Genomic DNA, 25,069 nt, shown 5'->3' with positions numbered 1-25,069 from the left:
TTGGCTAGGGTGGAGCTATACAGAAAAATATGACTTAGATTACTCCATTGAAATACATTAACTTCAAATGTAGTTTTCAGTAGGGGAGTAGGTGAGTAGGTGATAGGGCGAGGGAGAAGTGAGAGAGTGACGGAGATTAGCTTTGGAGCGAGTAGCGACTCTAGAGTCATAGTGAGAGAAACAAAGTGTCTCCTCTGTTCTTTCTGACCACGGTGGGAAATCTGGAGCAGGAAAAGTTAACCCTCTCCTTGATTTCATAACGTCATACCTGTCTCTCTCTCGTTGACTGACTCGCTTGTGTTTAGATATATCTATATCTATCTATCTATCTATCTATCTATCTATCTATATATATATATATAATATTCATGCCGGTATATTGACGGAAGTTGGGGGTTTCCAGGTGCTGCGTGATATCTCTGTGCCCGAGTAGCAGTGCTTCGGCTGTGCTTCCACCCAATATAGTCCCAAATCAATATCAACCTAGGAAATCATCTAGTCTTAATCTGCATTGCTATTTGTACTCGTTGTGAATACGCAGGCCACAAGAGGTAATTAGGTTTTGTTTTTGTTGTTGTTGGGTCACTTTTACTCACAACATGCTAACGGCAACATTGGATTCCATTCACTATGCTAAGCTAAGCTAGCGGCGGGGCTGCCGGACTAAGACAATGCATGCACTGAGACAAAAATGCATTTACCCACCTATATAAATATAGAGGAGATGGTGAATAACCCTTTTTCAACAAATGGTGGCGTATTCCTTTAACTGTATAAAATAAAGACTTTATTTATATTTATTTAACAGTATTTGTGATTTTTAGATTTTCTTGCCTGAAGTACGAAGATAAATTTCTCTTATGAGATAAGTTTCTGTTTTTGTGGCTGGAAAGATGTTAGGATTTAATGAACTAATTTAAAATCAACAAACTCAACAAACTGAACACGTTGATCCAACAGAACTAATAAATACATAAATACATGAATCAACAGTCGAGCCAACAGAAAGCTAACTTTGTTTCTTTATTTTTTATTCACACATAAGTTGTTGTGTTCAAGTAGCCTTCAGTTTTCTTCTCTGGATGTTTTCAATAAATAAGCATTGAAAAAAACTCACAGTTCATAAACACAACACGGCATAATTAATGTCACAAAGATGTTTAAAAGGTGAATAAAGTGAGTTGAGGTAGATTTATCTTCCAGTTCCTCCCTGATGGAGACCTGGTATCAGATATACGACACAGATGCAAACATACCATAAATACTCATTTTTCATACATAAACTGGTATTTCTATAAAGTGAACATCAGCTAATAGCAGTTTTAGAAAGCAGATGGTTCAGAGCTGCTTTGTGCTGCAATAGAAGAAGATGTGACAGTTTTATTAGTGAGACTTTATTCAGTTCATGTTTCTAGATTTGGATCATCAGCTGTCATCATCGGGTCAACACGAGGACAAGAAGCTGAACATTGTTGACATGTTGACTCTCATGTTCACTAACTGTTCATGTTGTTAGAACTGGATTGTTAAACATCACTCACAGCTGAATATGAAATGAACGTTTGAATGATTTTCTTTCAGTTATTGTCAGTGAAGTTGTTAATAAATCATCAGATGATAACCTGCAGCTGTATTGTGTCTTGTTCTCTCCATCAGATGTCTGTGAACTGGAAATGGACACAAACACAGCACACGGATACCTCAAACTGTCTGACAACAACAGGAAGGTGACATGTGTGGGAGAGCATCAGTCATATCCTGATCATCCAGACAGATTTGACTTCTGGGCTCAGCTGCTGTGTAGAAATGGTCTGACTGGTCGCTGTTACTGGGAGGTCGAGAGGAGAGGAGGGGTTGATATATCAGTGAGTTACAGAGGAATCAGAAGGAGAGGAAACAGTGATGACTGTTTGTTTGGAGGGAATGATCAGTCCTGGAGACTGTTCTGCTCTGATGATGGTCGTTACTCTGTCAGGCACAATAAGAGAGAAACATCCATCACCACCTCCTCTGTCTCTAACAGAGTAGCAGTATATGTGGACGTTCCTGCTGGCTCTCTGTCCTTCTACACAGTCTCCTCTGACTCACTGATCCACGTCCACACCTTCAACACCACATTCACTCAACCTCTTTATCCTGGGTTTGCTGTCTGGCCTGCTGGTTCCTCATTGTCTCTGTGTCCTCTGCAGGACTGAGAGTCTCTCCTGTGGACAGAAACACTGACTGAAGATCAGCTGCTGAAATCAAAGTTCAGTCTGTTCACCATCACACACACTCTGCACTGTGAAGCAGATCTGAGACTCAAACACAAAAACATTCATCTGATTTCATCTCTGGGATTATCAACATTTGAACTGTTTTACTATAAGCACTTCATGATATGTAACATCTAAAAATCAACTGTTATTGGTTACTATTATGTCCTTTTATATTTTGAATCATATTGTAATATATTTAAAATTTGGAAAACAAATGGTTCTATAAACAATCATCATATAGTCTAATGTTTCTAAATGCTTTTAATAATAAAATCTATAAAATCTTTACTTGTAACAGAGTATTTCTACACTGTGGTAGCCTATTGCTACTTTGACTTTAATCTTTAGTTTTGTCACATTTTATTTCACTTTTATTCTGCTCAACCTGAGGCCGATTATTGTGATGATTAAGACATGAACATGTGTCTTGTTTGCTCTCTCTCATCTTCTCTTCAGAAACAACCGTTCAAACACAAGCTAGGAGCTACGATCACTTTTTGGCAAGTGGAAACGTGCATTTTATGGATGTATTGCTTCTTAAAGAATGTATTTAAACTGGTTAAGTTCTTGTGGGCTATAATCTGTCAGATATAATTGAAATCCAGTATTTTTGAGTCAGAAACAACCTTTCAGTGTAAAGGTAGGGGCTGTGATCACTTTTTGTCAGAACAGCAGAAGCGCGTGTCCCTCCCTCCCGCTCCAGGTGACTGATGGACGGACAGGTGCTGCTGTCGGTTCACTTTCCTTCTTCAGTTGTCGGATGGAAAGTTGGAGATGTTTCCAATCAGCAGAAATCAGCTGGGACAGCCAACCAACACACAAACTGGGAGTACAACCACTTTAATTAATGTTGACTTTGTGAATATTATATCTGAACTTTTAGCTTCAGTCTTCATCACAGACTCCAGCAGTTTTGGACAGTACCGAAGCCAAGTGAATGTAAAATCAATCTGAGCATCACAACTAACTGTTTTAGACACAGATATGGTAATAATAATGCTCCAAAATCCTGTAAAATTGCATTTTCTTTTTTTAAATCGTCCCATTTTCTTAAGGGGAGGAGCCCTAAACCTCCTGCCAAATATGGTCACCCAAGTCTTTTCACCAACCTGGGGAAAAGTGCCCAGTGTTGTTAAACAGGAGGAATGTGAGGTACAACAACAGCCTGTCAACTGCTACTGTTGATTCTGCATCAAGCTGCACAGTTTGGACATGTGCAGCTAACTGACTGCAGCTGGAACATCTGGTGGAGCATCACAGCTGTCTAAAAACAAGGACAGATGTTAATGACTGCTACACTTGATTATATCAATAATTCATAATCAATTAGCCTTGTGTGATGACAAAAACCAAAGTTTCTAAATGTCTGACTTGTTTTCATTCCTGCAGAATGACTCCTCAACAATAACTCCCATCCCAATACTGACCTTACTTCCTTCACCTTTTAATGGTTCTGCTATTACCTTCTGCTTTGGTAGCACTAGGGTTACAACCTTTCTGCCTAATGTCTGTCTCTCTCTGTCTAGAATCTTTGACCCAAAAACTGTAAGGATTAATATTATTATAAAATCTAATTTCATTTTACTTTGTAGTCTGAATTGAGGATTAAAAAGTATAAAATTTTATAAATTATATTCTAAAAAATAATTCAGCAGAGGCAGGGACATGTAGACCAGAAAGGGGGCAATCCCACGCATCCCCCTTTTATTTCCTTCCAGCTAGAATATAAAGTGCAGCTTCCAGCATGAAGCGTATCCCACAATCCACTGCAACATGAGGTCACACAGGTCGGACCCGTCGAAAAATTCAATTCAATTCAATTCAATTTTATTTATAGTATCAAATCATAACAAGAGTTATCTCGAGACACTTTACAGATAGAGTAGGTCTAGACCACACTCTATAAAGCCCCAACAATTCCAATAGTTCCCCCAAGAGCAAGCATTAGCAGTGGCTATTGCGACAGTGGCGAGGAAAAACTCCCTTTTAGGAAGAAACCTCGGCAGACCCAGACTCTTGGTGGGCGGTGTCTGACGGTTGGGGTTATGACGGTACAGGATGTAGCGTGGCACAGCAGAGCATGGGTGGACGCGGTGGACGCAGCAGGACGTAGCCGGGCATTGCAGGGAATCGCAGAGCGTAGCAGGGTGTAGCAGGTCCACAGCCACAGCTGCACCCAAGACCCAGGTCTTGGTGTCGCCCTAATCCGAGGCGATGTTCTGGGCGAAGAAGAAACATAAGGACTCTGGGGAGTAAACTCCCCAGAGCTAGGTGAGTAACAAGCACTTCTGAGACAGGATGTGCATAAAAGGAAACAAAAGAAAAGAGCGTGTCATAAGAAGGAACTTCCTCGGCAGTCTAGAATTATAACAGCATAACTAGGAGAGGCACTATATTATTGATTATACGATAGGTAAATCTGATGACTGTAAAGAGAAGCAGAGAAAAGCAGGGGTGCTGTGTCTGCAGCTATACACCCTGCCCCGCCGGTCTAGGCGTTCACTGCAACTCCTCACTCCCTAACTATAAGCTTTATCAAAGAGGAGAGTTTTCAGTTTAGTCTTAAATGTAGCGACGGTGTCTGCCCCCCGAACCCAGATTGGGAGCTGGTTCCATAGGAGAGGAGCCTGATAGCTGAAGGCTCTGCCTCCCATTCTACTTTTAGAGACTCTAGGAACCACAAGTAACTCTGCATTCTGGGAGCGTAGTGCTCTAGTGGGACAATAAGGTACTAAGAGGTCCTCAAGATATGAAGGAGCTTGACCATTTAGAGCTTTATAGGTCAGAAGAAGGATTTTAAATTCAATCCTGGATTTTACAGGAAGCCAATGGAGAGAAGCTAATACAGGAGAAATATGATCTCTTTTCTTAGTTCTTGTCAGAACACGCGCTGCAGCATTCTGGATCAGCTGGAGAGTCCTAACGGACTTATTTGAGCATCCTGATAATAAGGAATTACAGTAGTCCAGCCTGGAAGTAACGAATGCATGGACTAGTTTTTCTGCATCGTTTTGAGATAGGATGTTCCTAATTTTAGCAATGTTACGAAGGTGAAAAAAGGCTGTTCTAGAGGTGTGTTTTAGATGGGCGTTAAAGGATAGATCCTGATCAAAAATAACTCCTAGATTTCTGACAGTAGTACTGGAGGCCAGGGCAATGCCATCCAGAGTAATTATATCTTCGGCTAATGAGGTTCGTAGGGGTTTGGAGCCCAGCACAATAACTTCGGTTTTGTTTGAGTTTAACATCAGGAAATTGTAGGCCATCCATGATTTTATATCTTTAATGCAAGCTTGAAGTTTAGCTAGCTGGCTGGTTTCGTCTGGCTTGATTGACAGATATAATTGGGTGTCATCCGCATAACAGTGAAAGTTAATTGAGTGTTTCCTAATAATATTGCCTAGAGGAAGCATATATAAGGAGAATAGAATTGGTCCAAGCAGTGAGCCTTGAGGAACGCCATGGTTAATTTTAGCGTAATTGGAGGGTTTATTGTTAACATTAACAAATTGCGATCGATCAGAGAAGTAGGACTTAAACCAGTTTAGTGCGATTCCTTTAATGCCAACTAAATGTTCCAGTCTCTGTAAGAGGATGGTATGGTCAATAGTATCGAATGCAGCACTAAGATCTAATAAGACAAGTACGGAGACAAGTCCTTTGTCTGATGCAGTTAGAAGATCGTTAGTGATTTTCACCAGTGCCGTCTCTGTGCTATGATGCTTTCTGAATCCTGACTGAAAGTCCTCAAATAAGCTATTGCTATGTAGAAAATCACATAACTGATTAGCGACTACTTTCTCAAGGATCTTGGAGAGAAAGGGAAGGTTAGATATAGGTCTATAGTTGGCTAAGACCTCAGGATCGAGGGTGGGTTTTTTCAGTAGAGGTTTTATCACAGCTACTTTAAATGACTGTGGTACATAACCTGTCAATAAAGACATATTTATCATATCTAGCAATGAAGTGTTAACCACGGGTAACGCTTCTTTAAGTAGCCTCGTTGGGATGGGGTCCAAGAGACAGGTAGATGGCTTAGCTGAAGAGACCTTTAGCATTAATTGTTGAGGGTTTATAGGATAAAAGCAATCTAAGTATATGTCAGGTCTAGTCATTCTTTCTAGCAGTCTGTCAGTTAAAGGTGACCCATTAGAGGTTGGGGGAAAGAGGTGATGAATAGTATCTCTAATTGTTATAATTTTATCGTTAAAGAAACTCATGAAGTCGTCACTACTCAGAGCTATAGGAATAGATGGCTCAATAGAGCTGTGGCTATCTGTCAGCCTGGCTACAGTGCTGAAAAGAAACCTTGGGTTGTTCTTATTTTCTTCTATTAGTGATGAATAATAGTCTGATCTGGCCTTTCTTAGGGTCTTCCTATAGGTTTTCAGACTGTCTTGCCAGTCTAAACGAGATTCTTCCAGTTTGGTGGAACGCCATTTACTTTCAAGTTTGCGCGAGATTTGCTTTAATTTACGAGTTTGGGAGTTATACCAAGGTGCTAGTTTCCTTTGCTTCTTCGTCTTCTTTTTAAGGGGAGCAACAGAGTCTAAAGTCGTCCGTAGGCAGGCCGTAGCACCGTCTACGAAATTATCAATTTGAGAGGGACTAAAGTTTACATAAAGATCCTCTGTTATATTACGGCACGGTAATGAGTTTAGTGCTGTTGGAATATCTTCCTTAAATTTAGCTATAGCACTGTCAGATAGGCTTCTAGCGTAGAAGCTTTTATCTAATTTCGTATAATCGGGTAGTAAGAATTCGAAAGTTATTAAGAAGTGGTCTGATAATAAAGGATTTTGCGGGAATACTATTACGTCTTCAATTTTGATGCCATATGCCAGCACAAGGTCAAGGGTGTGGTTAAAACAGTGCGTGGCCTCGTGCACACTCTGACTGAAACCAATTGAATCTAGTAGTGAGTTGAAAGCAGTACTAAGGCTATTGCTGTCAACGTCCACATGGATATTAAAATCACCTACAATAAGTACTTTGTCTGATTTTAGGACTACACATGATAAAAACTCTGAGAATTCCGATAAAAATTCAGAATATGGACCTGGTGCTCGGTAGACAACAACAAATATAATTGGCTGTACTGTTTTCCATGTTGGATGCTGAAGGTTAAGAACGAGATTTTCAAAAGAGTTATAATTTAGTTTAGGTTTAGGATTAATTAACAGGTTTGAGTCAAATATGGCTGCAAGTCCCCCTCCTCGGCCTGAGCCTCTAGGAATTTGAGTATTAATATGAGTGGCAGGAGTGGCTTCATTTAGACTGACATAATCTTCATGGCCCAGCCAGGTTTCAGTTAGACAGAATAGATCAATTTGATTATCGGATATCAATTCGTTTACTAGTATTGCTTTAGAAGACAGAGATCTGATATTTAGTAGACCACATCTAATTTTCCTATCCTGTTCTATCATTGCAGTGGTAGTTGTAATTCCAATTAGGTTGTTAAGTATTGCCCCTTTTTTGTTTACCTGTGGCTGACGTAAACTGGATGCTAAATTGACTATGTTTGCAGTCAACTTCTTATTACTTAGGGGATTCACCACTTTGTATGGTCTATTGTTGATTATAACTGGAATAGTACTAGTACTACATGTTACCCTGCAGAAAACATTTTCAGATTCATTCACTTGTAAAGTGCCATTAGGATCAATACCTGGGGGGCATGAATCTGTGATATTTATAAAAATGTGAGTAGTTATTTAAATTCATTTTTAACGCCGCACCTTTTACTGTGTTGATTTGCAAGCTGCAGTCAGGAGAAAGATGATTTTATTGTTTTAATTTGGAGATTTTCTTCTCACCCAAGAGTGAGGGAGAGGTACATGTAAAGGGAAATGTTGGACACAAACAAGCAGTGTAAAAAAAGTATTATGGTAGTAAATATTAACAGCTAAATGTACTTAAAGTATCAAAGTAATATGTGACATGGAGGCCACTTGGAGAGATACCTGCTGCTGTACCAGTTCCTGATCTTTAGCTCATTAGATGGTCAGTTAGCTCCATCTAGTGGACAGATAGTAGAACTCCATCATCTGATGGGGGACTTCTCTGACTCTGACTGGGTTTGTGAACAGGTTGGACTGGTTCTGACGTCACTCTAAAGTTATCTGTAAATGAAAATCGACACCAGGACTGACGAAGGACAATGAGCAGCTTGTTCTCTCCCAGTGTTTCCTCGACACATGAAGGAGGAAAGTGTCTGTAAAGTGACCTGAAGAGACTTCAGCAGGTGAGAATCTGACCAGAGGAATCTGGAAATGTTTGATGAACACAATCACTTTGATTCAATCTGTTTGACTGGACAGAAGAAATGTTTCTTTCTGGGTTGTTCTTCAGATCTTTATAGATAGACTATGATTCTAATGAGTGTCCATCTGAGTTAAAGGAGAGTGGTTTGAAAATGATTAGCATGTATTGCTGTTGGTAGTTCTCAGGTCAAAACAACAGCAGAATGTTCTCTGAGCTCACATCAGTGAAAAACAGGGAGGGTCAAAACTGGTCGGACAGCTTTGGTCAACTTGGCCGTGGTACATTTGAGTTGTTTGTACTTTTACTGCATTATAGAATTACCGTGACAACATTCTGTACTGCGGTAAAAGTATCAATCCACACAAGTTAAAGTTTGGCTTTGAAATTCTTTCTTTGGTAAAAGGAGAAAAATATTATCAGCTAAATGTACAAAGTATCAAAGTAAAATGACTGAGTGCAGTAAAGTGTGTGTGTGTGTGTGTGTGTGTGTGTGTGTGTGTGTGTGTGTGTGTGTGTGTGTGTGTGTGTGTGTGTGTGTGCGTGCGTGCGTGCGTGCGTGCGTGCGTGCGTGTGCGTGTGTGTGTGTGAACACGCAGGGGTGTGCGTGAGAGAGTGAGAATGAGGAAGCTGGCAATGTAACTACGCAGGTGTTACACCACACAAGAGTTGAAGATGGCGAGGGAAGCCATGAGTTGAGATTCTTTGAAACTTAAGCATACGTTGCAGCCATAAGGTATAACATTGATAATGCAGCGTCTAGGTTGGCGTGGAGTTGAGATCATCAATCTTCAGATCAACATCAGATCTGTGCAGTCAAAGACTATTTGAGTGTCAGGAAGGACATGTAGATGTGTTTGTGTGTGTAAGAGAGGGTGTGTCTGTCATCAGTGAAAAATGCAATGTGTGTCAGAACTGGTCGGACACTTGGTGATACATTTAATGTAACTAACACACAGCCATCTTCCAACACTGAGACAGACTTGGTTTGACTGAAAGCTGTTTACACAGTCCATGTGTCAACTGTCCCAGAGACTCTGAGTCCTTCGATGGACCTGCTCAGTGTGTCTGATGGAAAGAGCTGAGTCACTGTTTTCTACAGTATTTGTGACATGTTAGAGAGGAATGAGAGACTAATGTGTCCTGTGATGAAAAGCTTGTTATAGTAACAGAGGTCATGTCTCCCAGCAGGTGAGGACTCTGCTATGAGTCAGTGTGAGGACAGAGAGGAGGGAGCCCCTCCCTCTAAAACCACTCTGTGTGGGGACCATGACAGCCAGACCAAAGCTCAGAGGTGAGATGATGATGGACTCTTCTCCATGTTAGAGCTCAGCACTCACATGAATATGTTTCTTGATCAACATATCAGGTCACTGACCCGTACATGTTTCTTTCAACTGGGAAACATTGCTAAACTTAGGACCGTGGTTTCGCAAGGTGAACTTGAGATGATCATTCATGGTTTTGTTTCATCACGGCTTGATTACTGCAACTCCATTTTCACTTGTCTTAGCAAGTCATCCCAGGACCGTCTGCAACTAGTGCAGAATTCTGCAGCTAGGCTGTTGACCAGGTCCACCAGCATGTCACACATCACTCCTGTGTTATCCATGTTACATTGGCTTCCAATAAAGTTTAGGATACAATTTAAGGTTCTAGTTCTTACATATAAAGCACTGCATGGACAGGCGCCTGTTTATATCTCTGACCTGCTCCATCCGTACATCACTAACAGGTCACTCAGATCTTCTAACCAGGGACTACTGGTTGTCCCACGCACTCGTTTAAAGACTAAAGGTGATCGTTCCTTTGAAGTGGTAGCTCCGACCTTGTGGAACGCCCTTCCTGTTAACTTACGTTCTGCAGTCTCGGTTGACGCTTTTAGAAAGCAACTGAAAACATTCTTGTTTCAACTGGCGTTTGTGTAATGTTTGTAAATTTAGGATTTTATTCTTTTAATCCTCATTGGAATTGCATTTATGTTGCTTGTTTATTTTCTGTTCTGGATTCTATTGTATTTTAATCAAATGTTATTTGTGTGAAGCACTTTGTGACTCTGTCTGTGAAAGGTGCTATATCAAATAAATTACTTACTTACTTACTTACATCACTCCACCATCATGATTCACACTGAATATACAGTATATGTATATGAATATTCAACTACTAACTGTATCAGTCAGAAAAGAGCCAACGAGTGATTATGAACTGAGATGAGACGGTATCTTTCATCAGATTACATTTTGATGAACATTTACTCATTAACTGTCTTTGTTTGTATCAGGATGCAGCAGCAGAAACCAGAACCTGGACCCAGCTGTGTGTCCATGAAGAGTGACCGGTCTATGGGTCATCCTATTACCTTTAAAGATGGACAAGCTGCTGATGAAAGGTAAGAATTTAAAAGTGAACTTTGTTACTATCTGACTCTCTCAGAGCCTCATAGTCGAGGTTTGGCGATGCCACATGTGGTTTTGATCTGCTACATAGTGATACCAGGTCCATAACATCCAGCAAGATACTGATATTTTAATTAATAACAGCTAATTTACTGACGCACGGTAGAGAGCCATGTGTCACCAGCGGTGGGACAGTCATTGATTTACAAATCAGATTTAAAAATCTCACAGTGACCCTTTGGGGACTCCATAAAAAGCAACTGAAACCAGAAGTTATAATTGATTTTTGTACTTGTTGGCTGAGAAGGAAGAAGCAGTAAAGTTTTGAGTTTGATCATGAGTCCAATAAAATCTGATAGATGAGCAGCCGATGACATTCTAATTGAATACATATCTGATACCATATCGGAACACCTTTTGTAAGCTGTGTGCAGATTTGAGTAATTGAATGTCAGTAAACTTTATGTTTTCTCCACAGAATTCAGCTGAAGTTTTCAGATGGCCTCGATGGTCAGTCTGCCCAGCTGCATCAAACAGACCTGGACTCCATATTTATGGTGTGTACATGTACAAATACAGGTTTCACTATTAACCACAGATTAAATGCTAAACTACCACACAGATCCCAACAGTCTCCATGCTACTCTGTTCAGACCAGCATACCTTCAGCCTGATGAATCATATGTTGTGGTCTTTATAGAGGTGTGCGCAAGATTAAAACGTTACGATATTTCTAGTTGAGGTTAACAGTTGTCTCATGATATCAGTACACAAGTGCAGAATTATGTTGGTACTACCGAGGACCAATTCACTTTAACTCAATCGGTGCCAAATTTCTGTACCTTAGAGCGTCTTTCACAGAGAGTGGGGCTTAAGCTCGGACACACACACACACACACACATACACACACACACACTCAGGTGTGGTGCAGACAGAGTGAGAGTTACGCTGCCTCTGCAGTTTGTTAAAGTCACAGTGAGTCACGGCAATGCCGGTAAAGGGGACACAAGTGTGGTTACAGCTTCAAAACTTCATGCAGACAGCGTTTGCTGCAATATAATATAATATAATATAATAGCGAGATCGCTGTGCAATTAATGTTTAACTTCTGAGACATTTGGAAGTTGGTGACTGACTGACAGGCACAAGACAAAAGCGTTCATATGCCCTTGTGACAGACTGACAGGCTGGAAGTTTTTCCTCGCCACTGTTACACTAAATGCTTGCTCTTGGGGGAATTATTGGAATTGTTTGGTCTTCTATCTGTAAAGTGTCTTGTGATAACTCTTTATGATTTGATACTATAAATCAAATTGAATTGAATTATTAGGTCTGAAGAGGTTAGTTATACAGGGGAGAAGCTATTTGAGTTTGTGGCAAAACCTTTCACGGTGCTCATTTTTCATTTCGTGACTTTCGATTTGAATAAAAGTCATATTTCATCATTTAGGTTTTCTTCAAAGTAGTGTTAAAATCTCGTCTCGTTCTTGTGAACCCAATTTCATGTCTCGTCTTGTGAGCTGAGTGTCACATCACACCCCTAGTTCTTTACATTAAATATTCAGTTTATCGTTCTGTTTCAGCTGCTGGAGGAGAACATCGTCACCTTTGTGAAGAACGAGCTGAAGAAGATCCAGAAGGTTCTGAATCCAGATTACCCAGAATTCTTAGAGAGTCAGAAGAAGGCTGAGGATGTGTTGGACGTTAAGGATGAAGAGCAGAGTAAGAGCAGCAGAGACGCATTTCTGAAGATTACACTGCACTTCCTGAGGAGAATGGAGCAGGAGGAGCTGGCTGACTGTCTGCAGAACAGTGTTGATTTAAGATTTAACATGATGGAAAGAGGAAATTAAGTCAAAATGGGAAAAACTATATATATACTATACTGCACACATCTGCATCAGATCCAAGGCTTTTTTCTTACTGATACTGATACAGCCTTAAATGTTTAGATTATGTGATTGTTTGTTAATTCAGGAACTCGTGCTGCAGTATGCCGCCCCAAATTCAAGTCCAACCTGGAGAAGAAGTTCCAGTGTGTGTTTGAGGGGATTGCTAAAGCAGGAAACCCAACTGTTCTGAATAAGATGTTCACAGAGATCTACCTCACCGATGAAGGGACTTTAAAGGTCAATGAAGAACATGAGGTCAGACAGATTGAAATAGCATCCAGGAAACCAAACAGACCAGAAACAACAATCAGATGTGAAGACATCTTTAAAGCCCCACCTGGAAGAGATGAACCAATCAGAACCGTGATGACAAAGGGAGTGGCTGGCATCGGGAAAACAGTCTTAACACAGAAGTTCACTCTGGACTGGGCTGAAGGCAAAGCCAACCAGGACATCCAGTTCACATTTCCATTCACTTTCAGAGATCTGAATGTGCTGAAAGAGAAAAGGTACAGCTTGGTGGAACTTGTTGATCACTTCTTCAGTGACACCAAAGAAGCAGGAATCTGCAGGTTTGAAGAGCAGGTTGTGTTCATCTTTGACGGTCTGGATGAGTGTCGACTTCCTCTGGACTTCCACAACACTGAGATCCTGACTGATGTTACAGAGTCCACCTCAGTGGGTGTGCTGCTGACAAACCTCATCAGGGGGAAACTGCTTCCCTCTGCTCGCCTCTGGATAACCACACGACCTGCAGCAGCCAATCAGATCCCTCCTGAGTTTGTTGACATGGTGACAGAGATTAGAGGGTTCACTGACCCACAGAAGGAGGAGTACTTCAGTAAGAGATTCACAGATGAGGATCAGGCCAGCCAAATCTACTCCTACATTAGGAAATCTCAAAGTCTCCACATCATGTGCCACATCCCAGTCTTCTGCTGGATCACTGCTACAGTTCTGGAGAAGGTGTTGAAGACCAGAAGGGGAGGAGAGCTGCCCAAAACCCTGACTGAGATGTACATCCACTTCCTGGTGGTTCAGTCCAAACTGAAGAACGTCAAATATCATGGAAAATCTGAGATAGATCAACACTGGAGTCCAGAGACCAGGAAGATGATTGAGTCTCTGGGAAAACTGGCTTTTGAGCAGCTGCAGAAAGGCAACCTGATCTTCTATGAATCAGACCTGACAGAGTGTGGCATCGATATCAGAGAAGCCTCAGTGTACTCAGGAGTGTTCACACAGATCTTTAAAGAAGAGAGTGGACTGTACCAGGACAAGGTGTTCTGCTTCGTCCATCTGAGTGTTCAGGAGTTCCTGGCTGCTCTTCATGTCCATCTGACATTCATCAACTCTGGAGTCAATCTGCTGTCAGAAGAACAATCAACATCCCAGAAGACTGAAACCAGAGAAGATGGATCTTCACAGATCTACCAGAGTGCTGTGGACAAGGCCTTACAGAGTCCAAATGGACACCTGGACTTGTTTGTCCGCTTCCTCCTGGGTCTTTCACTAGAGACCAATCAGACTCTCCTACAAGGTCTGATGACACAGACAGTAAGTAGCTCACAGACCAATCAGAAAACAGTCGAGTACATCAAGACGAAGATCAGTGAGGATGTCTGCAGAGAGAAGCATCAATCTTTTCCACTGTCTGAATGAACTGAATGATTGTTCTCTAGTGGAGGAGATCCAACAGTCCCTGAGTTCAGGAAGTCTCTCCACAGATAAATTGTCTCCTGCTCAGTGGTCAGCTTTGGTCTTCATCTTACTGTCATCAGAAAAAGATCTGGACGTGTTTGACCTGAAGAAATACTCTGCTTCAGAGGATGCTCTTCTGAGGCTGCTGCCAGTGGTCAAAGCCTCCAACAAAGCTCTGTACGTGCACATAACTATCAAGATTACATTTTTATTTAGAGTAAACAAAATTGTGTAATAGTTTTAATTTTTTTATTGCTGATTTCTCTTCAGGTTAAGTGCTTGTAACCTGTCAGAGAGAAGCTGTGAAGCTCTGTCCTCAGTTCTCAGCTCCCAGTCATCTAGTCTGAGAGAGCTGGACTTGAGTAACAATGACCTGCAGGATTCAGGAGTGAAGCTGATGTCTCCTGGACTGAAGAGTCCACACTGCAGACTGGAAACTCTCAGGTTGGTGTTCGGTTAGGACCTAAGTAACAATTTTCAACAACAACAATTGTTATATTTTTTGTAACCAACCTTGAGTGCCTGGATATGTTTTTTATGACTTTTTTGGTCATAACTCTTCCTCCAACTCCATTAACTTAATTCCCTTCCATGAGCACCGGTGGTTTAAAGTATACCACCACGTGCTTTTTTCTTAAGTAAATCCTTAGTTGGGGACAACAGTGGACAAATGTGAATGTCTAACATGACGTGTGTGTGTGTGTATGTGTGTGTGTGTGTGTGTGCGCGCATGCATGCATGTGTGTGTGTGCTTGCATATGTGTGTGTGTGTGTGTGTGTGTGTGTGTGCGTGCGTGTCTGTGTGTGTGTGTGTGTGTATGTGTGTGTGTGTGTGTGTGTGTGTGCGCTTGCATATGAGTGTGTGTGTGTGTGTGTGTGTGCACGCGCTTGCATGTGTGTGTGTGTGTTTAGTCTCTCAGGCTGTCTGATCTCAGAGGAAGGCTGTACTTCTCTGGCCTCAGCTCTGAGCTCCAACCCCTCCCATCTGAGAGTGTTGGACCTGAGCTACAATCATCCAGGAGACTCAGAAGTGATGCTGCTGTCAGATGGACTTAACGATCCAAACTGGAGACTGGACACTCTCAGGTATGGACGGACAGACACGTACTAAACTCATGTTTAATGGAGGATCTGAGTAAAGGTGTATTGAAGGTCAGAGGTCTGGAACGATTCAATTGGCATTAACAAAATAAGATTTAATCAACTCACTTATCACTTTAAGCAACATACATTCAAATTAAGTACTTTCTTTTCCTAGTCAACGTTTGTACCGATATAGGTAGCTGCAATTTGGTTCCAGTACCCAACGGTACCTTTTTTCGGTAGCTTACTTTCTCTCTAAGAAAATAATTAATTTAATTTGGAAAGATAAGCCAAACATATGTATCTAATTTTTCCTCCCAAACCACCTCCAGGCTGTCAGTCTGTCACTAGGGCATAGAGAATGCTGTTGTGCTTGTCTCAGAGTAAGTGTAACCACACCGCGACAGCTTCAGCAGCATTGCCCTGACTGTGACTTGAACAAGCTGTAGTGAGAGCTGTAGAGTCTAAGAAGTCTCACTCTGTCTCTTTGAAAACTGTATTTCACACTATGATCTGAGCCGGCCCTCCCTATACACAAACTAAGTGGCTGCTTAGGGCCCCGTGGCCACTAGGGGGCCCCCAAACTTTGGTCTGCAAGGATCATGATGTTTGCTTAAATCTAAAAGTGGCAAAAACAGTGATCTACATACAGAGTGAAACCCGCTGCCCTCGGCTGCCGCTACCTGTGTCCCCGCCGCGCCTTCACTAAATGGCTTCGGATTTGACCGACAAATAAAACAAAGGGCCCCCAGATGTACTATGATGGTTAAATTTTGCAATTATCCACAGCCCTGGTGTATGAAGTTGATTCTGTCTTTGTTTCTTCCTGCAGGGTGGACCATGGTGGACCGCAGAGACTGAGACCTGGTCTGAGGAAGTGTGAGTGTGTTTTAAGTTTGCTCTAAGAGAACTCAGCTGTGTGTTACACTAGTTTAACCCCTTCCTGTCGCTGGAAGTTTCATATTAGATGAGGTTATTTACTATTTTAATGTTTTACTGAACAGGATGCTGAGTGCTTCAGTTCAGTTTATTTTATGAAAGGGGACAGTGCAAATTTAAAATGTTTTTTTTGAAATGCTTTTTTAAAATGCAAAGAAACAAAAAGGAAGACAACACAAGCAAAACAAAACATCACAGAAACAGAATACAACAAAACAAAGCACAACGCAGAACTTAACATAAGACAAGACACAACACAGAAAACTATACAGCAAAGCAACAGAGTATAAGAGTGCTTAGCAATTGATGGTGAATTGGCTAAATCTCCCTTTACCAGTGGATGTTATTATATAGACATTAGGGTTGCACGATATTGACAAAATGTGATATTGCGATATCGATAATGAATATTGCGATATCGATATTAATTTTGATCTTTTTAAAGATATGTAAAATTACAAAAGTTACGGGAAAACGCATAGATAACATATAACATTATAGATTCATAACAAATTAAACAAGTTTTCTTACAACACCAGGTTTATTTCAACTGACTGTCATATTGGTCTGGTACAACAAGAATAAATAAATAAGGAACATGTCTACAAAACAGGACATGTTTTACTGGTTGGACAGTATAAAATATATGAAGAGAACAGGACACAACTTTTCTTTCTCTTCTCTGATTCGTTTCGTTGTCTCTATCTATTTCTTCACTGTACTGTCACTCTGTCGAAATATGCACACACGTCACGTGGTACGCTCCATAGGGTTTGTCACGTAGTGGACATGTGGTACGCTCCATAGGGTTTGTCATGTAGTGGACTCGTGCGCTGACATGCACTAACGTGCAAATGGCACGGTAACTGGCTAATGAAACATGATCATTATAGCGTTTCAAGCTCTAAATCAAACACATCTAAGCCACACAGCCAACGGACGGACGCAGCGCTCCACACAATAAACTAAATATTGCATACTTATTGCGACACTTTCGATATATTGCGATAACGATATTGAGTCGATATACTATTACGTACGATATATATTAGGAAAACAGGAAACATCACTGCCTCTATCTCTGCCACAAGAAAGTTTTAAAACACCAAACACAAGCTCTGAACTGCCCGGGACTGGAACTGGAACCGCTGACTGTTTCCTGCAACAAGAAAGCACTCGCTATGTCTCACTTGTCTCTTTTCTTTCTCTCTCTCTCCATGAAATTAAGCTGCGTTTAACTGCGCTTGAAAGCGCCTGTTTTTGGTGTGAATGCCCCATTAATGTTCAAAAAAACACTTTATTTTTCTCATGCTGTCTGTCTGCATATACCTGATTCACCCTCTGTCTGAAACACTACTTTTGTACAGTTGAGAATTAAGAAACAGAAAGGAAAGAGTTTATTTTTCGTAATGACATCGTTATCATGATATTTAACAAGGTTATCAGATATTTTCTTATTATCGTGCAGTCCTAATCCTCCAGGGAAGTCCTGGTTTCTCCCGGTCCTCGGTGAAAGCTGCGGCTGGTGTTTACAGCTGACTGTCCCTCACAGCGGTGCTAGCTTAAACTTCAACAGTTAACAGTTAACAGTTAACACTTTTCCAAAGCTAGTGAAAACAAAAACGCAGCTAACCTGCCTGAACTTCACTTAAAACTACGGGATAACAAGTTACCAAACTGAGAGTTGAACACGACTGTTAGCTGCAAACATGATACTTGTGCCAAAACTTTAAAGTCCATTAGTCTCCAAACATCAGTCAGCTGGACATTAAAGTTAGTTTTTCTCTCCTCTGCTGACTGCATGTTTCTCCCTCCAACGTGCTCTACATGTCCTCTCTGACTTCCTCCTTTCTTTTCTACTCCCCAACAAAGTCATCTGATTGGCTAGGAGTGGAGCTATACAGAAAATAATTCACTTAGATTACTCCACTGAAAATACATCACACAAAGGAGACAGTGAAGACGGTGTGTTTGGAGGGAATGATCAGTCCTGGAGACTGTACTGCTCTGATGAACAAAGTTACTCTGTCTGGCACAATAAGAGAAGATCATCCACCTCCTCCTCTGTTTCTAACAGAGTAGCAGTGTATGTGGACGTTCCTGCTGGCTCTCTGTCCTTCTACACAGTCTCCTCTGACTCACTGATCCACCTCTACACCTTCAACACCACATTCACTCAACCTCTCTATCCTGGGTTTAAGCTCTGGCCTGGTTCCTCAGTGTCTCTGTGTCCTCTGCAGGACTGAGAGTCTCTCCTGTGGACAGAAACACTGACTGAAGATCAGCTGCTGAAATCAAAGTTCAGTCTGTTCACCATCATGAAGCAGATCTGAGACTCAAACACAAAAACATTCATCTGATTTCATCTCTGGGATTATCAACATTTGAACTGTTGGACTAAAAACACTTCATGATATGTAACATCTAAAAAATAATCAACTGTTATTGGTTACTATTATGTCCTTTATATTTTAAATCATATTGTAATATGTGGGTGGTGGTTGGGTGGTGATGGCGCAGTGGATATGACACATGCCTTTGGTGTGGGAGACCCGGGTTCGATTCCCACTGCAATACATCAACCAATGTGTCCCTGAGCAAGACACTTAACCCATAGTTGCTCCAGAGGCGTGCAACCTCTGACATATATATAGCAATTGTAAGTCGCTTTGGATAAAAGCGTCAGCTAAATGTAATGTATTTAATTTGGAAAACAAATGTTTCTATAACCAATCATCATATAGTCTAATGTTTCTAAATGCTTTTAATAAAATCTATACGTTTCATCTTGAGGGAGATCATTTGTTCATTTGATCACATGATTTCATTCATCAGTTGACTCTCTTTACTGAGATTGATACAACTCCCCCAATAATCTTTCAGCTTCAGTCTTCATCACAGACTCCAGCAGTTTTGGACAGTACCGAAGCCAAGTGAATGTAAAATCAATCTGAGCATCACAACTAACTGTTTTAGACACAGATATGGTAATAATAATGCTCCAAAATGCTGTCAGATTGCATTTTTCTTTTTTAAAATCGTCCCATTTTCTTAAGGAGAGGAGCCCTAAACCTCCTGCCAAATATGGTCACCCAAGTCTTTTCACCAACCTGGGGAAAAGTGCCCAGTGTTGTTAAACAGGAGGAATGTGAGGTACAACAACAGCCTGTCAACTGCTACTGTTGATTCTGCATCAAGCTGCACAGTTTGGACATGTGCAGCTAACTGACTGCAGCTGGAACATCTGGTGGAGCATCACAACTGTCTAAAAACAAGGACAGATGTTAATGACTGCTACACTTGATATCAATAATTCATAATCAATTAGCCTTGTGTGATGACAAAAACCAAAGTTTCTAAATGTCTGACTTGTTTTCATTCCTGCAGAATGACTCAACAGTAACTCCCATCCCAATACTGACCTTACTTCCTTCACCTTTTAATGGTTCTGCTGTTACCTTCTGCTTTGGTAGCACTAGGGTTACAACCTTTCTGCCTAATGTCTGTCTCATCTTATTGCTTTTCCCGTCTTTAATTCCTGTTGGCGACATTGAGAATGTAGGCTGAGTGCTGCTTCTGGAAGTTGGTCAGCAGTTCCATGTTTGTACGCACATCCAACTGCTTCATCTACAGTAATGCTAGATCTGTATATGAGGTTCGACTCAATCCACCCACGGTGTTGCACCTTGGAGAATGTGAGTTCATGAGAGATGTCTTTGTCTCCTTGTAACCGTCTTGCCAATTTCTCACTGCGGTATTCAGGATTAGGAAAACCTTGATTTTCCAATGTCTTCATGTACAAGTTGCACATGGATCTTAGCAGGACAACCTCTTTGAATTCAATCACATTCCTAAGAATGTAATCCTTTACCACACAATACGACTTGTTATGTGCTGCTATCTTCTGGGCCTGCAGGCTGTCAATGTTGTCTGCTGCCTTTCTGCCCTCTCCCTTCCACGCTCATGGGTTTGGTACTCTGTGTTGAAGTTGTTTCTGCATGATGGATGATACTTAGCTACCATTACAAAAAGGTCCTTTCCCTGCACCTTGCGATAAAGAGCCTCTTTCTTTAATTCCTGTGCCCTAGGTTCAATAACTTTCCAGGCTGATTCCTTGTGTTTCCAACTCTGAAACTTTGTAAGCTCTTCAGTTTTGCCCTTGAACTTGGATTTTGCTTTGTCACAGAAAATACACTGATTTAGGAAACAAGAAGGAATTCTTTCTTGGAGCTCCTTCAGATTGAATTGACAGAGATTTGACATGGAGCAGAGAGTCCTTTTTCAATGATGATGATTCACCAGATGTAGAAGCCTCTGACACTTGTAAACGATCTATTTTCCCTGTAAAGTTTTTATAGCAGTTTTGGTGATAGCCAATTGTATCCAAAGGCAAGTCCTCTAATGTTAATGGAATCTGTTGACAAATATCCATCATGCGGTATGGTGAACTGGCTGCTTCACAGAGTCTCATATCTCGGATACTGTGTAGATATGATAGCTTCTCGCTTGGCCCCCCCTTGCATGCGTTGAGCGTGGTAAAATGACCATACTCAGAAAGAGTTGAGACATGTAACATACATGTTAGGGAACGAATCCTCTTTGGAGGCACTTCAGCTGTGCTACAATGTTTAATTTCCCCCATGGTAAGTATGTATGAAGTATTGAGCCTGAAAATAAAACAAAAACTTTAGCTAGCTACCAACTAAGCTACCAACATTGCTAGTCAAGAATACAGATTTGATTCCCGAAAGCCTGTGATTATAGTAAACATTGATGAAAAAGTACTTTAAGTTATGACTACAAAGGTAGGTATGTATCTTAATTCTAGTTTTAAATACTTACTTACTTTTTCCAAAAGAGAGAGCAGTGGGAGATGGTGATCTGCAGGTACCAGTCGACGGCCACCAACTGCCAAATGCAAAGCCCCAACTTTCCAAAACTGGCAGTCAACTTTTTGGACCTTTTTGGATTTCTTTCTGTAGTTTTTTTTTTTTTTTAAAGTTAATTTTCTTTGTTTTGTTTATTTCAAAAGTAAAGCTATTTTCAGTTTCTTCAGGTTGGGGATAGGTGCAGTAAAAGGTTGAAATAAACCCCATTTCAGGCTGCTATTAGTATAATAAAAACATTGTCAAATTAGTTTCTTTGCTGTTTTTGACCATAGATGGTCAAGATGTTGTAAAATATAACAAATAACAATTTCCCTGGGACAGAATTGTATAGAAAAATGTGTCCATTTGTCTCTGTAAGTTGTTTGCATCAAAAGGTATGCCACTTTATATCATATTTAGATTTTTTGGGTTTGGTGCAAAGGTTTAAAAATAAAGCATTTTGGACATTATTTCAGCTTGGCACCCAATTTAATCTTAAAATAGACACTTGAATGATAAAGAAATAACAGGTTGTGAAAATAAATCACCCTATGCGCTTGAGAAAACAAAAAAATAGTTGATCCTCTACACATCTTTGGCTATTTTTTGCTATTTTTGTCCAGAAATAGGGTCAATATGTTGTCAAATGTTAAAAATAACCATCCCATTAAATCCCCGGGGTCAGAATTGTATGGGAAAATGTGTTCATTTGTCTCTGTATGTTGTTTACTTCAAATGTTATGCCACTTATATCATTTTTTGATTGTTCGGGTTCCGGTCGGGTGCAGCAAAGGGTTAAAAATGAAGCCTTTGGGACATTATTTCAGCTTGGTAGCTGGTAGATTCTAAAAATAGACACATTAAGGGTTAAAACAAATCAGGTGGACCCCTGTTTCCATCTAGACTAAGACCATTTTTCAGGATTTGTAATTTTCAAAAGTGTTTTTAATTAAGAATAAAACATCCAAGGACCTAATATTACATATTCCTTTAAAGCGCAACTCACAGAAATGTGTCAGTTTTGGATTATACAAGTTTTATTCACTGTAACAATTCCAGGACAGATACTGTACGTTTCTGGTAGAATGTCCCAGTCCCTTAACAGTGGCGGTTCTACACGGAGGCATGTCGGCCCCCCCCCGTGCTGACCAAATCAAAAATGATGAATGTATTATGGTTTTACACGCGAGCGCCAAAAGCGGAACTAATGTGCGACGCAACGTTCTACACGGGTAAATTAGAGCGGCGCACCCAAGCACTAGGCTGCAGCCTGCAGCGTGTGGTGCTGCTCGGTGAATGAGACAGCGACTACTCTTGGAGAGAGCAGAGGAGCTCCGAGTTCTCCTGGTGGTAAGCTGAACCATTTCATCTCCTAAGGGACTTGTTGTTGTTGTCATAACCGTGTTCCTTTTGTTCCTCACACTGAGAATGAAATCAAGTCTGGAAATGTCTGGTCTCGATGTGTTTAGAAACTTAATCATATCTAAACAAACTCATCTCATCAAAGCAGAAGTGAATATCCAAATGTCAGTCTCCTTCTAGGTCTACACAATGCTGTGATGTTAACACCTAACTTCATCCGTCTTGGCTGCTGCATCGCGATAATAAAGACATTTGAGTAAAGTAATCAACAGGCTATCTGTCCGTGTTAAGTAGGGAGGGATGGTTAGGTAACGAAATGTAATGCATGCCCCTACGTTTGTTCTTCTTCTAATAGTTATCATGAAACGATGAAGGGACATAGCGTCCTTTTTAGCCCCAGGAAACAAAAAAGTGAGAGAAACAAATGAAGGTGTTGAGGAGCAGGAAGAGGGAGAGCCAGAGGAGTCTGGGGAGGTTGGAGAGAGGGCATGTGATGAAAGGGAGGGCTCTGACACAGAGAGGGAGATTCCAGAGGGTGAGGAGGATGACGAAGAGGGTGAGGAGGATGAAGAAGAGGGTGAGGAGGAAGAAAACCTACAGGGACAGAGAGAGGAACAGCCAGAGGGACAGCAAGTGGATCCATGTGGATCAAGTACTGCACCATCAGGTCTGTGATGAAGAAGGTTCTTACTATTTGCAAAGCAGTGCAGTTCCAATGTAATGGTAGGCCTGCTGTGTGTCCTTCAGATGCTGCTTTCTGCTGTTAATTCTTATTGGTGTCAGTATGGCTCTGTTTCTCTTTAATCAGATATAGTGAGGAGCTTTGGTTTGATATCTAGTGTCGAAAATCACTTTTTATTGAGTTTCCTTTTTCCTGAAGTGCTCTGAGTGAATTTAATTTAAAAAATGTTTAAAAGGCCAAGTCAGGCTGAGGAGGAGAGACTAGGTCGAGTCAGGCTGAGGAGGAGAGACTAGGTGGAGTCAGACTGAGGAGGAGAGACTAGGTCGAGTCAGGATGAGGAGGAGAGACTAGGTCGAGTCAGGATGAGGAGGAGAGACTAGGTCGAGTCAGGCTGAGGAGGAGAGACTAGGCCGCAGTAAGACAACTGCTTAGGGACGTCTACAAATTACAACACCGGAAAAAAAGAGATACAACAAAAATATTTATTAATTTAATGATTAAATAAGGTCATGTTTCCAAACTTACCTCAATTGTAACTTGTCTCCTGCTAGTTATACTACAGCACTTACTTAAAAAAAAGAAAGTTAAATTAATAAATATTTTTGTTGTATGTCTTTTCGGTGTTGTAATTTGTAGACGTCCCTAAGCAGTTGTCTTACTGTGGTAGGACCCGAGCCCGACACAGTTAAAATCTCGTTGTTTTTTTTCTCATACTAATGACACATGTACGTTTGTTTGTGTGGAAAGCTTTTATTAAGCAACTGGAAGGCATTCGGAAATGTCGACAGATGAGCGCATCAGCGCACACGGGGGAACAAGCGCACGTTAATAAGCTGTTTAATTTAAAATGTTCAATGTGTTAACCTTTCCTGCTTGCTTCGATTCCGACCGTGATCAGAAAACCAGGGGAGACTCGTTACCTCCAGGGCCGATGTTATATAACGTCGGGGTTAAAATCCCGTTTCTGGTGAGCAGATGAATGAACTTGATTTTCAGTCTGGGGTTTATCTCGGACACCGCACACACTGTGTACAAAACTTCAACTTATTCCACCAACTCTGCTCCGGTCGCATCTACACGTCTGCTTCCTCTTTTCTCTATCTCTCTTCTGCCCACTTTACACACACACTGAGCTCTCTTAAAGGAGCCGCAGCACCACCAACAAATGCCTTATCACGCTGATGTGACCGAGCCCGGCCCGAACCCGACCATCATTTCTAAATATCTGTCCGAACCCGGCCCAGGGTCGGGTATCCATGCCTTAGTAGCAACAGCAGAGAGCAGAAGCCAACAGGCAAGTGTTATTTACATAAACTTCTGGTGTACTTACAAACTTTCCAATCCATCGTTTTATGAGTACATAACCTAGTTGTACTAGTGTAGAAGTTTGGTATCATTTTGGGCATTATTAGTGGGGTAACTTACGAGATACAAACCTGGATCCATTAGCCCCTGCGCTAAGCTATTCAGCTGATTACACTAACTCTCCCAATGTTCGACCCAGGTGAAAAAAGCTTCTGGGGGGTTGTTTGGCTCGAGGTCATGGTGCAAAGGACCCTAGGGTGAAATTACTCCGAACCATCACTTTAATGAAGATTTTGCAGTTTGTAGACCATGTAG

The 25,069-nt window shown here is 41.1% G+C and overlaps 1 protein-coding gene and 1 long non-coding RNA gene across 2 annotated transcripts in view; one reads left to right on the top strand and one right to left on the bottom strand.

Moving 5' to 3' along the window:
* LOC116057155 (zinc finger protein 271-like) overlaps positions 1 to 25,069 on the top strand; it is a 191,947-nt gene that overhangs the window by 24,376 nt on the left and 142,502 nt on the right. The gene's annotated exons all lie outside the window — the stretch shown is intronic.
* On the bottom strand, positions 553 to 25,069 carry LOC118495009. Its single transcript, XR_004897304.1, has 2 exons — positions 24,759 to 25,069; positions 553 to 769 (listed from the first exon to the last, which is right to left on the bottom strand). It is a non-coding gene; the product is annotated as an uncharacterized LOC118495009 (long non-coding RNA).

The sequence above is a fragment of the Sander lucioperca genome, chromosome 5 (genome assembly GCF_008315115.2).
Source record: "Sander lucioperca isolate FBNREF2018 chromosome 5, SLUC_FBN_1.2, whole genome shotgun sequence".
Lineage (NCBI taxonomy): Eukaryota > Metazoa > Chordata > Actinopteri > Perciformes > Percidae > Sander > Sander lucioperca.
This window is presented reverse-complemented; position numbering and strand designations above follow the sequence as displayed.